The 16,007-nt window shown below is 36.7% G+C and overlaps 1 protein-coding gene across 32 annotated transcripts in view; it reads left to right on the top strand.

Moving 5' to 3' along the window:
• Positions 1-16,007, top strand: part of SPIN4 (spindlin family member 4) — a 287,004-nt gene that overhangs the window by 55,987 nt on the left and 215,010 nt on the right. The window lies entirely within an intron of this gene.

The following is a 16,007-nucleotide window of genomic DNA, read 5'->3' as shown; positions in this document are numbered from 1 at the left end:
AATGCTTTAAAGTACTTGAATTTACTGTTAGCATGAGCACCTAAAATATGTAAAAGTGATTGACTCCCTCCTTCCCTGGATCCACATCTCTTCCTAAACAATAGAATGTAAGCTGCCACTGTGCTTCAGTTAAAACGGGGGCAGTCACTTTAACAGAGCCTTGTGTCCTGATTGCAGTGGTATGTGGCTGCTGTACTCCAACTGGTGGGGCCCTTGCCCTCTCATGCAGGGAAACAGATGACCCAGGGGCTAGAGGTTTTGGATACACATTCTCCTTGTTCTCCACATATTGTGCCAACATTTAGGATTAAAAGTGTGTGATGGTGTGTTTCCTTCTAAAATTCTCTATCTCTTCTTTGAGAGTCTGGAACTTAGGGTGGCGAGTGTTAGCAAAATAGAGTATATTTGCTTTTGTTCACTCAAGATTTAATACAGAGGAAATTTAATCTTCATACATTTTGTTTTCACATAACTCTAAATGGATTCCTTTGAGCTAGAATTGGCAGCTGTTTCCTGATATGTAATGGAAGCACCTTAAAGAGGATTTAGAAAGGAATCCGCTGATATGAGGAAGATTCCCATTAAACAAAGTGAAATTTGACCATACATCATTCATAGTATTTCATGAGGTAGAAAGAAAATATTGTTGAGAAGAGACCAATGTAGTAGCATAACATATTTTACAGAGTAAACTTTTTAGGTTATTATCATGAGCACTCTTACTAAGTGAGAGTAATGCAGACTTAAGAACGTTTCTCTTATTATTCTTAATTAAAGACTAGTGACAGCACTAAGGCTGATGGCGAACAAAGCAAAAATATCTAGTATTGCAATGTATTTTTTCCTATCCTTTCTTCTCTTCATTCCATCATTCTGAGTTACATGGATCTTATGGAATAACATGATGGAGTAATGAAGGTCATCATGGGAGCCACAATTTATTGCTTAAATCAACTTAGAGCAGAATCATTGCAGGATTTGCCAATGTCAATATCCATGTCTTTAGTTACCATATATTAAGTTATAATGTCAGTGTCTTTAATTATTTAAGGTATGGAAGAAAATTCAGCTGAAATTTGCTAGAAAATGAGTTGTGTTGGAAAGAGACTGTAGAGACAGGCAAATGGAAGAAGAAAGCTTCTGTGCCCCCACAGAAAGCGACTGAAAAGTGTTAGCATGAGCAAAAGTTCCTATCTAATATTATATGCTTTCCTTTGCTCCCAGGTAAGGTCCTGCTGTTTTGAAAAGGTTCTTTCCTTACCCTTGTCTTGCATACATAAAAAACACTGCCTTTTTTTCTTGACTGTCCAGAATGGTTGATACTGTTTTTAAAAGACTCTTTGTCCCCTTAGTTTTATCTTTAAAGTCTTTCAAGCTATTGGCAACTATACCAAATTTTCTATATACTGTTTTGTAGTGCAGTTTTTCACAAAAAGAAAGAAAGCAGCTTGATCTTTTTGGACTTGAGGCACTGGTGAAATGTTCCTGAAGACATTTATGATATAGATACCCAAAAGTAGTATTCAGATTAAAAGGCACTCACCACTAATTAAATCTGGATTGAATGTTTAGTTTGTTCTAAATTTAGAATTAATATTAATTTAGCTGCTGTTTCTCTCTAGATATTTTTATAGTCAATTCAAATTACATTTGTTTGGCTTTTTTCTCTTTTTAAATTAGGGAATGTCCCTCAAATGGGCATGTGCTGAGGTGAATATGACCATGTTTGCAAATAATCAGGGCAATTGTTTTTAAATTATTGCATAATATCATTTGGAAAATTTCTTCATCAGTATAAAAATATATACTTGGTCTAGAAAACATTGTCAAATTCATTGTTATTCTCAACTGTCAAAGAGTCTAAGTTGTACTGAATTCTCCTGTGTATGTCTTCATCTATACTTAGCAAAACAAGCTAAAACAGGATATACTATTCTTTTTTCATCTTACATTTCTTTGATTTCCATAGAGGAAAAATAATTTTTATGTGTTCTCTGATAACTACCTTCTCTCAGCAAAACAATTTTTGTTAAGTTCTTTCCTGTTGCTCTAGCAGCCCCTATTGCTTAGTGCTGCTCTCTGATATTCAGATATACTGTTGTGCCAACCGTTTTAAGGAAGCATCCCGTTGTATGCTATAATTAGCCAAAAATATTCCCGTGGAACTTACAATGGTCATGTTAAAAGAATAAACTGAGATTCCAGTTTATAAATTAGCTTTGTGGATAGGGTATACATGAATACATTTGGGGTTTGATCACAATAGCTTGAACTAAAACACAGAAAGTTTTTTTGTTTTATCTTGTTTTGTTTTGTTTTACAGTGCAAAGCTGAGGACAAAACTAGAGAAGCAGTAGCTGTGTAGTTAAGCCAACCCAGTTAAATTTACTTATCTTGGGTGACTGCATGCCATACATACTATATGTCCAATACTGCTAAACACTGAGGGTGTTCTGGAAGTACAGATCTTCTGCCTCAGGGAATTTATATTCTAGTTGGGAAGTGTAAGCACTTAGAGACAGCAATAAATTGAATGCTAATGCATGTAATAAATAAGTACTGAGGAATGTAGAAAAGAGAAAAACTCCACCTGAACTTTAAAAATAATACAATCTAAATGCTCATTTCATGCTTAGAAAAATTGAGGTCCAAAACTGTTGAGGAACATGGCCAGGATCACACAGTTTTTAGCCTCACAGAAGAAACTAGTATCCAGATCTCATGGCTCATTCCAGGCTTCTTTACACTAGAGGTGTCTCCTAATTTAAGCCTCAGTTATTTCTTTGACAATGATTTCAAGTCAATCCTTAACTCAGATGCTTATTTCCTGAAGGACTAAGTAATATTTTGACATAAAATTCCTAGAAACCCATTTAACAAAATGAAACATAAAAATTGATAATAAAAAAATAAAAATTAAATAAAACATCTATATTCATTTACAGATGATTATTAAATATATGAAATTAATTAGTGTGAAAAAGCTGCTTATGTTGCTTTCAGATAAATATTCTGTATGAGCTATATCAACTCAGAATACTTAAATATGAATTCAGTGAAACTGGGAATGACAATGCCTTGGAGCAATTCATTGTTCAAGAATCTTTGGACTGAATTCATAATTAGAGATTTCTGCTTGAATTGTTATTTGCAATTTTATACATATATACATATTTGGAGAGAGGCAGTTTCCAAGACAATATCTTCTTCCCTGATCTCTTGCTCTCCCATTTCTATAGTAGTTAGCTGAGTCACTGTAGTTGCAGACAGGCTTGTCAGTGATTGCAACTGATAGAATAAGGAGGTATCTGGGCTTCAGTGTTAACATCAGCACAGTTATTAGGCAATCTAAGTGGAATTTTGGCCACAAGAGAGGGAGCACAAGTCAAAGTATTTTAAATCAGGAATTTCCAATATACTTTATTGGATATGAGAGTTGAAGAAGAGGAAGGAATCAAATCCAGGCCTAAAGACATGGAATTACTGTGTCTTAAACAAAAGTGGGAAAAGTAGAAAGGAAATTCTACCTCTGCTACTGATACAAAGAGGCATGGATGTTTGCATTGAGGTGTATTGAGGCAATAGTGAATGCTTTTATTGGAATGGATCTTTGGCACACTTTACTTGATAGTGTATCTATGCTATTATGCTGACAGTCCACCTTGAGCTCACACACATCATTCTCTTCCTTTCAGATATCATTCCACAGAGGCCAGATCATGGCTTGCTCTGCCATTTGGAATGCTCTTGAGCTTAAGCAGTTGTCTCAGCAATGCTTTTTATTTGTTTTTCCTTGAGGCCATGCCAAAGTAAAGCTCATTGAGATATAGCCAAAACTTCCAGATGTTGCTGGATGTTATTTTGTGCTCTCTGGGGAAAGCATTGTTTTCCAGTGAAACTCCTCAATTATTTTCTCCAAAACCTTTCTGAAAATTTTACTGAAATAAGTAAAAAATGGAACAAACCTTCAGAGATACGAGATTCTATGAGACGTTGTTTCTGTGTCTCAGAAACATCTGCATGGTGTCAATCCCGAAAGAAGAGGCTGAAGCACAAAATATGATTGAAAGAGTTTACCTGAGCCAAAGTAAGAAAAGCTGCCTGGAAGACTCAGACCCAAGTAACCCTGGATATGAGCTCCATTTGGCCTTTGTTTCAAGCAGGTTTTTAAAGGCAAAAAAAGGACAGCCAGTGGGCTGTCACAAAGTTGTTTGTCAGGAATTTTCACTGGTTTACAGAAATTACATTGATTATTAATTGGCTATGTATTTTTATGGTATAGGGTGTTGGATATCGTGTCCAGTGTAGCATTATTAGGTTAATTTGTAGCTACTTGTGGCAAAAGTTTGCAGTTTTTCTAGCTAAATACATAGCTCAAAGTGGGGGGAAATAAGATGTGATTGTTATTTCATTTGAATGCCTTTCTGGGCCTGATAATCTGAAAGGCCTCACATTCCTTAGATAGAAGTTCTTTTCTTTACTCGTTTCCCTTTTTTGATAAAAAATCTTTCTTCTTGAAAACATTGATGATCAAAATCTGTGTGTCAAGATGTCCCTCACTGCTGGAAAAGCTCATTCCTGGATAGTTCTTTCAAAGTCCCAGTGTCGAGATTGCAACTAATAGAGTAAGGAGGTATCTGGGCTTCAGTGTTAACATCAGCACAGTTATTAGGCAATCTAAGTGGAATTTTTTTGTGCTCTCATTGGGAAAGCACATTCCCTGGTAATCTCATTCCATGCTAGGTAGAGGGAAGGAAAGGAGACATCTCAGCAAGGAATTTAATCCTGTCTGGGTTTATGAACAATCCTTCCTTAGAAATAAAATATCCTGGCCGGGCGCGGTGGCTCAAGCCTGTAATCCCAGCACTTTGGGAGGCCGAGACGGGCGGATCACGAGGTCAGGAGATCGAGACCATCCTGGCTAACACGGTGAAACCCCGTCTCTACTAAAAAATACAGAAAACTAGCCGGGCGCGGTGGCGGGCGCCTGTAGTCCCAACTACTCGGGAGGCTGAGGCAGGAGAATGGCGTGAACCCGGGAGGCGGAGCTTGCAGTGAGCTGAGATCTGGCCACTGCACTCCAGCCTGGGTGACAGAGCGAGACTCCGTCTCAAAAAAAAAAAAAAAAAAAAAAAAAAAAAAAAAAAAGAAATAAAATATCCTAAGTATTTTACCTGTGTCTGGCAAAATCGGAGTTGCTTTTAGAAACTTTATGTCCCTTGGATGCCAATTATTTTAAGAAATTCATGCTATCACCCTTAGAAGCTTGCATATTTAGGGAGCAAAGGAAAAGATTATCCATATATTGGACAAGCATAGATCCCTCTGAGAAATATACATTGGCCAAGTCAGATTTCAATAATTGAAAAAAATTGGTAGGGCTCTCAGTATAATCTTGGGGCATAATGATCTGGGAATACTGGCAGTTGTCATAAGTAAAGGCAAATAAATATTGACTCTCTGGCTCTACTGGAATGCTTTAAAAAAAAAAAAAAAAAGCACTGCATAAATCAGCCACAGTAAATTTCTCACTTTCAGGAGGGACTGCTGCCAAAAGAATATGGGGGTTTTGTACCATCGGATGTCTTGGGACCACAGCGTTGTTGACAGCTCTCAAATCTTACAGGAAATGCCGGCCCCTCCTGTTCAGCTTCCTATGGAAAGGGTCAGAATGTTATATGGGCTGGTGCAAGGAATAATTAGACCTTATTATAGGTCTGGTTCCTTTCATTGCTTCGGACCCTACTGGGTATTGTCTGATATTGGGTAAATCTTAAGCAGATTTACTTTCACTTTAATGGGGGTATTGAATATATACTTTTTTCTTTTCTTTTTTTCTTTTGTTTTTGTTTTTGAGACGGAGTCTTACTCTTTTGCCTAGGCTGGAGTGCAGTGACGCGATCTTGGCTCACTGCAAGCTCCGCCTCCCGGGTTCATGCCATTCTCCTGCCTCAGCCTCCCGAGTAGCTGGGACTACAGGCGCCCGCCACCACGCCTGGCTAACTTTTTGTATTTTTAATAGAGATGGGGTTTTACCGTGTTAGCCAGAATGGACTCGATCTCCTGACCTCGTTATCAGCCCTCCTCGGCCTCCCAAAGTGCTGGGATTACAGGCATGAGCCACCGCGCCTGGCCGGTAGTTGAATATATCTTAATGTTAATGGAAGATTGGGACCATAAGTGGTCCAGCAAAGTTTGCAATAAATCATTAGTGTCATTTCCTATTCTTGGTTTAGAAAAAAAAAATGTCAGATCTGTTTTATAATCTCAGTGGTTTAATTCTCATTCTGTAATTGTTCCATTAGCTCCTTCTACTCTAAATTTAACATTTCCCCTTTCTGAGAGAGGGGAATGTATGTATTGCGAAGTTCCAAAAAATATCTCTCTGAGAGGTGTATAGGAGCCAAGGGACCATGCAGAAAGGAATGAAGGTTACTCAATGAGCCTTCATGGAATTCTAAGGGTTTGGACTTATATACAGTCATAGGTTGATTAGATACCCCTACAGTTCGTATAGTTTATTACTCTGAGGAAGGGGACGATTTAAGGGGTGTAGGGTTGAGGACATAAAGTGACTATGAGGGTGCATATCTGTTCTCCATTTATGAACATTTCCACTTCTCCTAATGGGAAAATCCCATTTTGATCCTCAGAGCAACCCTGTTCATCTTATGGCATCCTGTGCTTTTGTTGTTCCTGCTATTATTTGTATTTTCTACAATCCTTTCCAAAATGGCCAGGCTTTTTGGAATAGAAGCAGACACCTCTTTTATCATTAGAAGGAGGCATTTGTCTTTTCTTAAAAGGCCTGGTTTGACTAGCCAGTTGTTGAGGTGCAAATTAATAATCTTTAAGCCATTAGTTCTGTCTTTTTTTCTGATTCATTTTGGTCTGAAAGCTTACTAATTCATGGGTTTGTATATTCATCCAGTTAAGAAGCTAGTGTCTTTTAACTAAGGTAACCAAGTCCTCATTTAAGCAATTGAAGAAAGTAGAGTTTATGAGAAAATTGTTCTGGTAATCTTGGAGGCTAGTGTCAACCATTTTAGAATATTGTTTAAAGCTTATCTCATTACCATTCCAAATAACTACACATTCATCTGGCCTTTTGAGTACATTGCTCAACTCTCCTCCAATATACATTTTTTTTTAAAGGAAAGACCTGGGGAATGGCATCATGGAGAGACTTGCATAAAATGCAGGCCCCTTCATGGTCTGCTTCAGTTTGTTTTTGAAAATCCTCTAAAGGATTATTTCAGTTTGCCTTTTTTAACCACCCAATGGCCTTGCCTTCTGACACCAACATATGAATTAATTGATATAGGTCAGAATATCCAGGCTCATAAGTTCAAAGTGTCAGTTCAAATTCTTTCGCAAACCATATAGAATCTTGGAACAGGTCAAGGAAGCCTTTGATAACACTCTTAAATTCAGTTTTTGCCCAAGGGGTGTTAGACCCACCTCTTCCTGTATATCACACCTTGAAAAAGGCTGCCAGAATAGAAGTTTCAGGGAGGGGATCAGAGACATGGAAAGTTTCCTCAGGTGCTGGTGCTAGAAGAAGTAAAGAAGAAGAAGTAAAGCAGAACAGGAAGGTTCAGATAAAGGAAAAGATGAAGATGCAGGGGTGGGAGAAGAAGGAAAAGTTAGAGTTGAAATTGAAAACGTGTTTCTAATGGCAGTTGTTTCTTAAAAGAGGATTCAGAGTTTGAAGCTTGATTTCCCATAATTTAGGAGCTTTTCAAAAGTGAACAAGGTCATGAATATGTTTTGTGTTTGAAGTATGCTTCTTATGAACATCACTCCTCTAGATGTCACCCAAGAGTCAAGAATAGCTCTCTTATGTTTTCCATAATGGTTGAACTAGGTTACAATCCCACCAGCAGTGTAAAAGTGTTCCTATTTCTCCACATCCTCTCCAGCACGTGTTGTTTCCTGACTTTTTAATGATCGCCATTCTAACTGGTGTGAGATGGTATCTCATTGTGGTTTTGATTTGCATTTCTCTGATGGCCAGTGATGACAAGCATTTTTTCATGTGTCTGTTGGCTATATGCATGTCTTCTTTTAAGAAATGTCTGTTCATATCCCTTGCCCACTTTTTGATGGGGTTTTTGTTTTTTTCTTGTAAATTTGTGTGAGTTCTTTGTAGGTTCTGGATATTAACCCTTTGTCAGATGAGCAGATTGCAAAAATTTTCTCCCATTCTGTAGGTTGCCTGTTCACTCTGATGGTAGTTTCTTTTGCTGTGCAGAAGCTCTTTAGTTTAATTAGATCCCATTTGTCAATTTTGGCTTTTGTTGCTGTTGCTTTTGGTGTTATAGACATGAAGTCCTTGCCCATACCTATGTCCTGAATGGTATTACCTAGGTTTTCTTCTAGAGTTTTTATGGTTTTAGGTCTAACATTTAAGTCTCTAATCCATCATGACGATTCCTCAAGGATCTAGAACTAGAAATACCATATGACCCAGCCATCCTATTACTGGGTATATACCCAAAGGATTATAAATCATGCTGCTATAAAGACACATGCACATGTATGTTCATTGTGGCCCTATTCACAATAGCAAAGACTTGGAATCAACCCAAATGTCCATCAGTGACAGACTGGATTAAGAAAATGTGGCACATATACACCATGGAATACTATGCAGCCATCAAAAAGGATGAGTTTGTGTCCTTTGTAGGGACATGGATGCAGCTGGAAACCATCGTTCTCAGCAAACTATCGCAAGAACAGAAAACCAAACACTGCATGTTCTCACTCATAGGTGGGAACTGAACAATGAGATCACTTAGACTCGGGAAGGGGAACATCACACACCGGGGCCTATTATGGGGAGGAGGGAGGGGGGAGGGATTGCATTGGGAGTTATACCTGATGTAAATGACAAGTCGATGGGTGATGATGAGTTGATGGGTGCAGCACAGCAACATGGCACAAGTATACATATGTAACAAACCTGCATGTTATGCACATGTACCCTAGAACTTAAAGTATTAAAAAAAAAAAAAAAAAAAAAAAAGAATAGCTCTCTTATGTATCCTAGACTGTTTCTAACTGCCGGGTGGCAGCAGGGTACTCAACATATAGGGGACCAGCTCCTCATATTATGTCCTAATGGAAGAGCAGAAAAGGGAGTTCATAAAGATGTTCTTCTGGGGGAGAGGGCCCCATGAGGCTACTTCATGTTGCATCATGGTTAATGACCCTGACACTTTGGTGTAGTCTCCAGTCACCTGCAGCACCCAAATGGGCCAAAGGAAGCAAATCACCTCTTTTCTTTGGGGCAAGAGAACTCATCCTCTGCATTTTTCCATTAGGAACTAACAGGAATTTGTCACAAATGAAAAGGTAGGTCTGAATTTCTAAGCGACAGCTGCAATATTAAAAAGCATACTATTAAAATGAAACTACCAGTGCCTAATTTCCAATACCTTGACCCAGACCTTACTTCTGTGGGATAGAGGTAGAAAAGGCTGAAGTTCTCTGGGGAGATCTTTGCCTGACTGTGACCCAGACCTCCTGTCATGAGTCAGAGGCAGAAGAGTCAGTTTTGTTTATGTTTTTCTTGTAACCCAGATATCTGACCTTTAGGGTAAAGATAGAAAACCTCAATTTTGAGGTTTGGAAAGTGAGGTTTGGAAAAAAATACCTCAAGCAGAGTCTAAACCTTCAACCAAAAAGCGGGAAGGACCAGATTTCAGTAGGCCTCAACACTTCACATTCAATAATTTCTCAAAGAGTCCAAATAAATCAAGAGGTTCAGAGCTGACCAAATGCTGAGTCAAGGAGGAATGTCAGATGGTCAGGTGGTGTGTTGCTCTGAATCCTGCTCACAGCACCAGATATGTCACCCTAAAAGAAGGAGAGTGAAGGACAAAATATGATTGAAAGTTTATTTGAGACAAAGTAAGGGCAGCTGCTGGGAAAACTCAGAGCCAAGTAACCTAGGATAGGAGCTCCATTGGGCCTTTGTTACAAGCAGGTTTCTAAAGGCAAAGAAGAGGTGCATGGAGTTGGCTGATACAAAGTTGTTTGTCAGGAATTCTCATTGGTTTACAGAAATAACATTGATTAGTGATTGGCTATACATTGCTAAGCTATAGGGTACGGGATATAGTCTCCAGTGCCACATTATTAGGTTAATTCATAGCTACTTCATAGCTACCAAGCAGTTTTAATAGATGAATAAATGACTCAAAAGTGGGGAGTAGGATGTGATTGTTGTCTTACTTGAATGCCTCTCTGAGTCGGATAATTTGAAAGGGCTCATATTCTTCTACAAAAGTGCTCACTTTTCTTCTGTAGGCAGAAGCATATTGATGATCAGATGGTGGGCAGGGTTCATGCAAAGAATAGTGACACTTGGTGTTACTGTGTTTTATTTCTCTCCATTCCCACTCCTGACAAATTATTTGATTATGAACATTGAATTAAACATAATCCTCCCAATAGGATCATATGTCTTCCAGAGTTTGCCTGCATTATATAGAGCTTGCTCTAGTCTTTGACTCCACCTGTCTTATTCCCTTTCTGAGACAGCATGAGCTCTTTAAGGGCTATTTCTTATTCCTTACTATGCCTAAGAAGTTCCTAGGATAGGCAGTTGCATAAAGTTACAGCCCAATCATTGTTTGTTGAAATGATTTACATGTTTTCCATGAGGATAAAGCAAGGTATGAAAAAAATAGGAAAGGAAGTAATAATGGAGAGGTAGTCAGAGGACAAACATCTACAGGAATAATGGCATTAGAGTGAAGCAGGTTTTGAGAAAATTTAAATAGTAAAGGAGATTAGAGAAAATTATCAAGGGGAAGAAAAAAAAACTAAAGTAAGAGCCTGACATCAGTTATGGAAGGGCTGTGAGAGTAAGGATTCATTTCTTGTATGTGATGCATAATTTCAGCTTTTTCCATCTTGTTTTTAAAACTGGTAGTCACAATTTAATTTTAAATATTCACAGAATAATTAGCTGTGTATTTTAACATATATAAAAGTATCTTTCAGGCTGGGTGTGGTGGCTCACACCTGTAATCTCAGCACTTTGGGAGGCTGAGGCTGGTGAATTACCTGAGGTCAGGACTTCAAGACCAGTCTGGCCAACGGAGTGAAACCCCATCTCTACTAAAAATACAAAAATTAGCCAGGTGTGGTGGCATGTGCCTGTAACCCCAGCTATGTGGGAGTCTGAGGCAGGAGAATCACTTGAACCCGGTAGGCGGAAGTTGCAAGGAGCCGAGATGGTGCCACTGATCTCCAGCTTGGGTGATGGAGTAAGACTCGCCCCTCCCTCTAAAACAAAAAAGGTATCTTTCAAATGCAAATTTCAGGAGAAAAGAATATTTTTATACACAAAAAAATAGGCAGATTGCAATTATTAGTGTTTAAAATAAAATTTTATTTTATATTTGTCCATTATTTACAAATAGAAATAAATTTTCTGATGGCAGAGAACATGATTTATAATAATGGTGATGATTAATAAGAAAAATAGCTGGGCATAGTGGCTCACGCCTGTAATCCCAGCACTTTGGGAGACTGAGGCTGGCGGATCACAAGGTCAAGAGGTGGAGACCATCCTGGCCAACATGATGAAACCCCATCTCTACCAAAAATACAAAAACTAGCTGGGCGTGGTGGTGCACGCCTGTGTTCCCAGCTACTTAGGAGGCTGAGGCAGGAGAATTGCTTCAACCCGGGAGGTGGAGGTTGCAGTAAGCCGAGATCATGCCACTGCACTCCAGCCTGGCGACAGAGCGACACTCTGTCTAAAAAAAAAAAAAGAAATGAAAATGAGAAAAGAAAAGAAAAATAATACAGGAATGTGACTTTTCATCATTTACTTCAGTACATGCTAGAAGCCTCTCCAGAAATATTTATTTAGCACCTAATATGACCCAGGCCTATGTTAGGTTCTGTGGATACAAAAATAAATGAGCTGGCTGTTTAGTAACTACCTCAGTAAATATTTGTTGGATGAATGAATGAACAAGCTAGCTGAGTTCCAGTTAACTTAGATGATTTATAGCAAACATTTTGTCCCCAAGTGACTGGTATTTCTTGGTATTTTTCTGTCTTGGTATTTTTTCATCTCTTTTCCTTATAGTTTTAACTTTCTTATTTGTATAGTATTTGTATGGACAGTTAACAAATAATAGATTATTAAGATAAAGAATATAAAGAAATAACTCACAAACTGTGAAGTGTTACACAAGACATGTTTAAGTTACTGATGTGTCCGGGATTATTTAACTGATAATGACTTAAATAATTTCTTAGAAGCAATAAGCAAAAATTGAGCTCAAGTTTTTATATTTTATAAGATATATCTAGAAATTTTACCAATGTTGTCACTTCTAGAGAAACCCCTTCATATATCAGTTTAGTGATGTCAATTGGAAATTATTTAATGCCTCTCTGACAGAGGAAAGTTACTATAAATGTGGATGCATTCACTACCACAAATATTAACATGTGTATTGGTTCTGACCAGAGGAAATGTCATTGAGGGTGGAGGAGAGGATGAGTGAAGAGTGTTTTTTGAAATCCTTTCATCTTGGGAGCATAAAAGAGCATTGCAAATTTGATGAGTGAATTGTTGCACATATTTGCCTTAAGTGTTGCTTCTTTGTACTTTGCTGGGCCGGAAGCCTTATTTTGAAACCAAGCTCTTAATTGATTTTGATTTGGAAATATGCCTTTTGATCATTGGTTTTAGTGTAGACTAGAAACAGTGTATTTATAGTAAATATTACATGTCCCAAAATAACACCAATATTGGTGACGTGTCAAGTCTTTCTCATCTTTCTCTGCTTCTCTCTATTATACATTATTTATCTTACTGCTCTATTCAGATTTGATTCAGAAATGTATTTTTAAAGTCAGTAATTATATGTAGATGCACACCTATATCAACAAGGTAAACTCAATTATTTCCCCTCCGAATAATTCATGATAAAAGTAAACTACAATAAATAAGGCAATTATAAACAAAAAATAATGATTCATCCAACTAAAATTTCACCATAGACTTTCTTTAAACCACCAATCTCCATAATCAATTCTTAGTTGAAGATTTCTGAAAACATCCTTTAAGATTTGAAGCTTCTCAATAATATGGCTGCTTATATCAAGTTCTATAATTGTTCTGTATTGTAATCAGGAAGCTGGAGGACTTTCTCAGAGTTATATAGAAATTAAAATGTCTGTCACTTTACTTGACCTGTTAAATAATTGAAGATCTACACTCATCCTAAACCACAGTATTTTCAATGTATAATTAAAGCTATTAAATTCTTTCAGAAAATAAAAAAATAAAAATAAATAAAAAGTAAAATTTTATAAGACTACTAAAATAATCACTTACATTCAGAGATGTGCTGTGCCTTCAACAGATTTTACATGAGTTTCAGAAATTGATTTTATCTTGTGGTAGGACAAATAATGGCTTCCAAAGATATCCAGGACCTAATCCCTGGAATCCCGTGCATGTTACCCTATAAGGTAACTGAGACCTTACAGATGTGATTAATTAAAGGATCTTGATTTGGTGAGATTATTCTGAATTATCTGGGTGGGCCTTGAATGAAATTATAAGTGTCCTTATAAGAAGAAGGCAGAGGCAGATTTGAGACAGAAGACAGCGTCTTACCAGTGAGGCAAGATGTTATTTTACTGGCTTTGAAGACAAAGGAAGGGGTGACTAGCTAAGGAATGCAAGGAATGTAGCTCTAGAAGCTGCAAAGGCAATGTCTTTTATCCCCTAAAGCCTCTAGGGAAAGTGTGGTTCTGCCTACATTTTGATTTCCCTCTAGTGAAGCTGATTTCAGACTTCTAACCTTCAAAACTGTAGGAGAATAAATGTGCATTGTTGAAGTCACTGAGTTTGTGATAAATTGTTAGAGCAGCCATAGAAAAGTAATACATAGCCCTTTTAGTTACTATTTAAATTATCCCAGAGTCTCTGAGATATTCTTTGAAAGTGGCTTTACTGTAGAAATATATTATCTAACTATAGCTTACTATTAAAATATTTTACAAATATAAATATAATTCTTCAAAACTTCTGGAAAATATTTTATTTTTAGGCTTATTTAATCTCTTTGAAAACAAAATTTATTCTAAATATTTTCAATCTTAAATATCTTGAATATGTAAAGATTATCAGTGATTTTTACTTTTTACTACATTTTAAAATTAATCAAAAATACAAGCATAACAGTTTATGTGTAATAAAATGTATCTAAACCTAAGTTGTGTGAATACTGTAATACTGTTATCTAATCTGAAGAGTCTTACTCTCTCTCCAACTTCAATTTGTCTTTACAAAAAGGCACTAAGTTAAGAAAGAAAGGAGAATAAAAAAACTTTAACATTGTGTCAATATATGTAATAAATTGTGATAGAGAAAGAGGAAAATATGAGAATAAAGAGTAAGGATGTTAAAGTAGCTGCATTTTTTAAAAAAATAATTTTTAGGCCAGGCGTAATTTTTAGGCCAGACTCATGCCTGTAATCCCAGCACTTTGGGAGGCCGAGGCGGGTGGATCACAAAGTCAGGAGCTCAAGACCAGCCTGGCCAATATGGAGAAACCCCATCTCTACTAAAAATACAAAAATTAGCCGGGTGAGGTGGCGGGCACCTGTAGTCTCAGCTACTCGGGAGGCTGAGGCAGGATAATCGCTTGAACCTCGGAGGCAGAGGTTGCAGTGAGCCGAGATCCCACCACGGCACTCCAACCTGAGCCACAGAGCGAGACTCTGTCTCAAATAGTAATAATAATAATAATTTTTAAAAACTTATTTTTGAGGATACCTCACAGTATATCCTGGATATAGATAAGAATAAAGTTCCTCAAAAGGTGAATTATAAAACACATTTTGGTACAACAAATTTAGCTGTTATCTATTTAGCTTTTATGTAATAATGTAAATTTTTACAAATTTTTAAAATTTGTTATTATGTAAATAACAAATTTAGTTATTATGTAATTGGAAGTGCATCCTTGTTTAAAGTATTTGGTAAAAGATGGAAATAAACATTAGTTACCTCACATTTTCTCTTCACTAATTGAGAGTACTTCTCCCAATTCTTTATACCTCAAGCCATGCTCTTTCAGCTAGAGCAAAAAAATTTTACCCAATTTCTTCTTTTAAAATTTTCTAAGACCTTTACCTCCATAGCAGCAGATAAATTTATGAAGTTTTTATTTTTTCACTGACAAGTAAAAATTGAATATATTTATAGTATACAACATGAACTCTTGAAATATGTGTACATAGTGGAATGGCTCAATTGACCATGCATATATATATATATATGATATATATATATATATCATATATATATATGAGATATATATATATATATCTCCTACTTTTTTGTGAGAACACTGTAAATCTACTGTTTTAATAATTTTCAAGACATTAAAGCTATATTAACCACTTTATATAATAGATCTCTTAAACTTATTCTCCCTATCTAGTTGAAATCTTGTATCCTTTGAAAAAAATTCCCCCAACACCCAGTCCCAGTAACCACTCCAAGTCTCAGGTAACCATCATTCTACTCACTACCTATATGCACTCAACTCTTTTGGATTCCACATACAAATAAGATAATGCAGTATTTGTCTTTCTGTGCCTACCTTATTTCACTTTACCTAATGTTATCTAGGTTGATTCATGTTATCGCAAAAGACAAAATTTCCCTCTTTTTAAGACTGAATAGTATTTCACTCTGTGTGTATGTGTGTGTGTATAAATATAAAATACATTCTAATATATATAATATATTCTTCATTCATCAATAGATACTTAGATTGATTCCATCTCTTGGCTATTATGAATAATACTGCAATGATCATGGGAGTACAGACATCCTTTTGAAATATTTATTTCATTTCCTTTGGATATACCTAGAAGCGAGACTTCTGGATCATAAAGTAGTTTTATTTTAATTTATTGAGAAACCTCCATATTGATTTCCATAACAGCTGTAC

Source organism: Macaca fascicularis, chromosome X (assembly GCF_037993035.2).
Source record: "Macaca fascicularis isolate 582-1 chromosome X, T2T-MFA8v1.1".
NCBI classification, from domain to species: Eukaryota; Metazoa; Chordata; class Mammalia; order Primates; family Cercopithecidae; genus Macaca; species Macaca fascicularis.
Note: the sequence above shows the minus strand (reverse complement) of the source record. Positions and strands in the feature narration are given on the sequence as shown.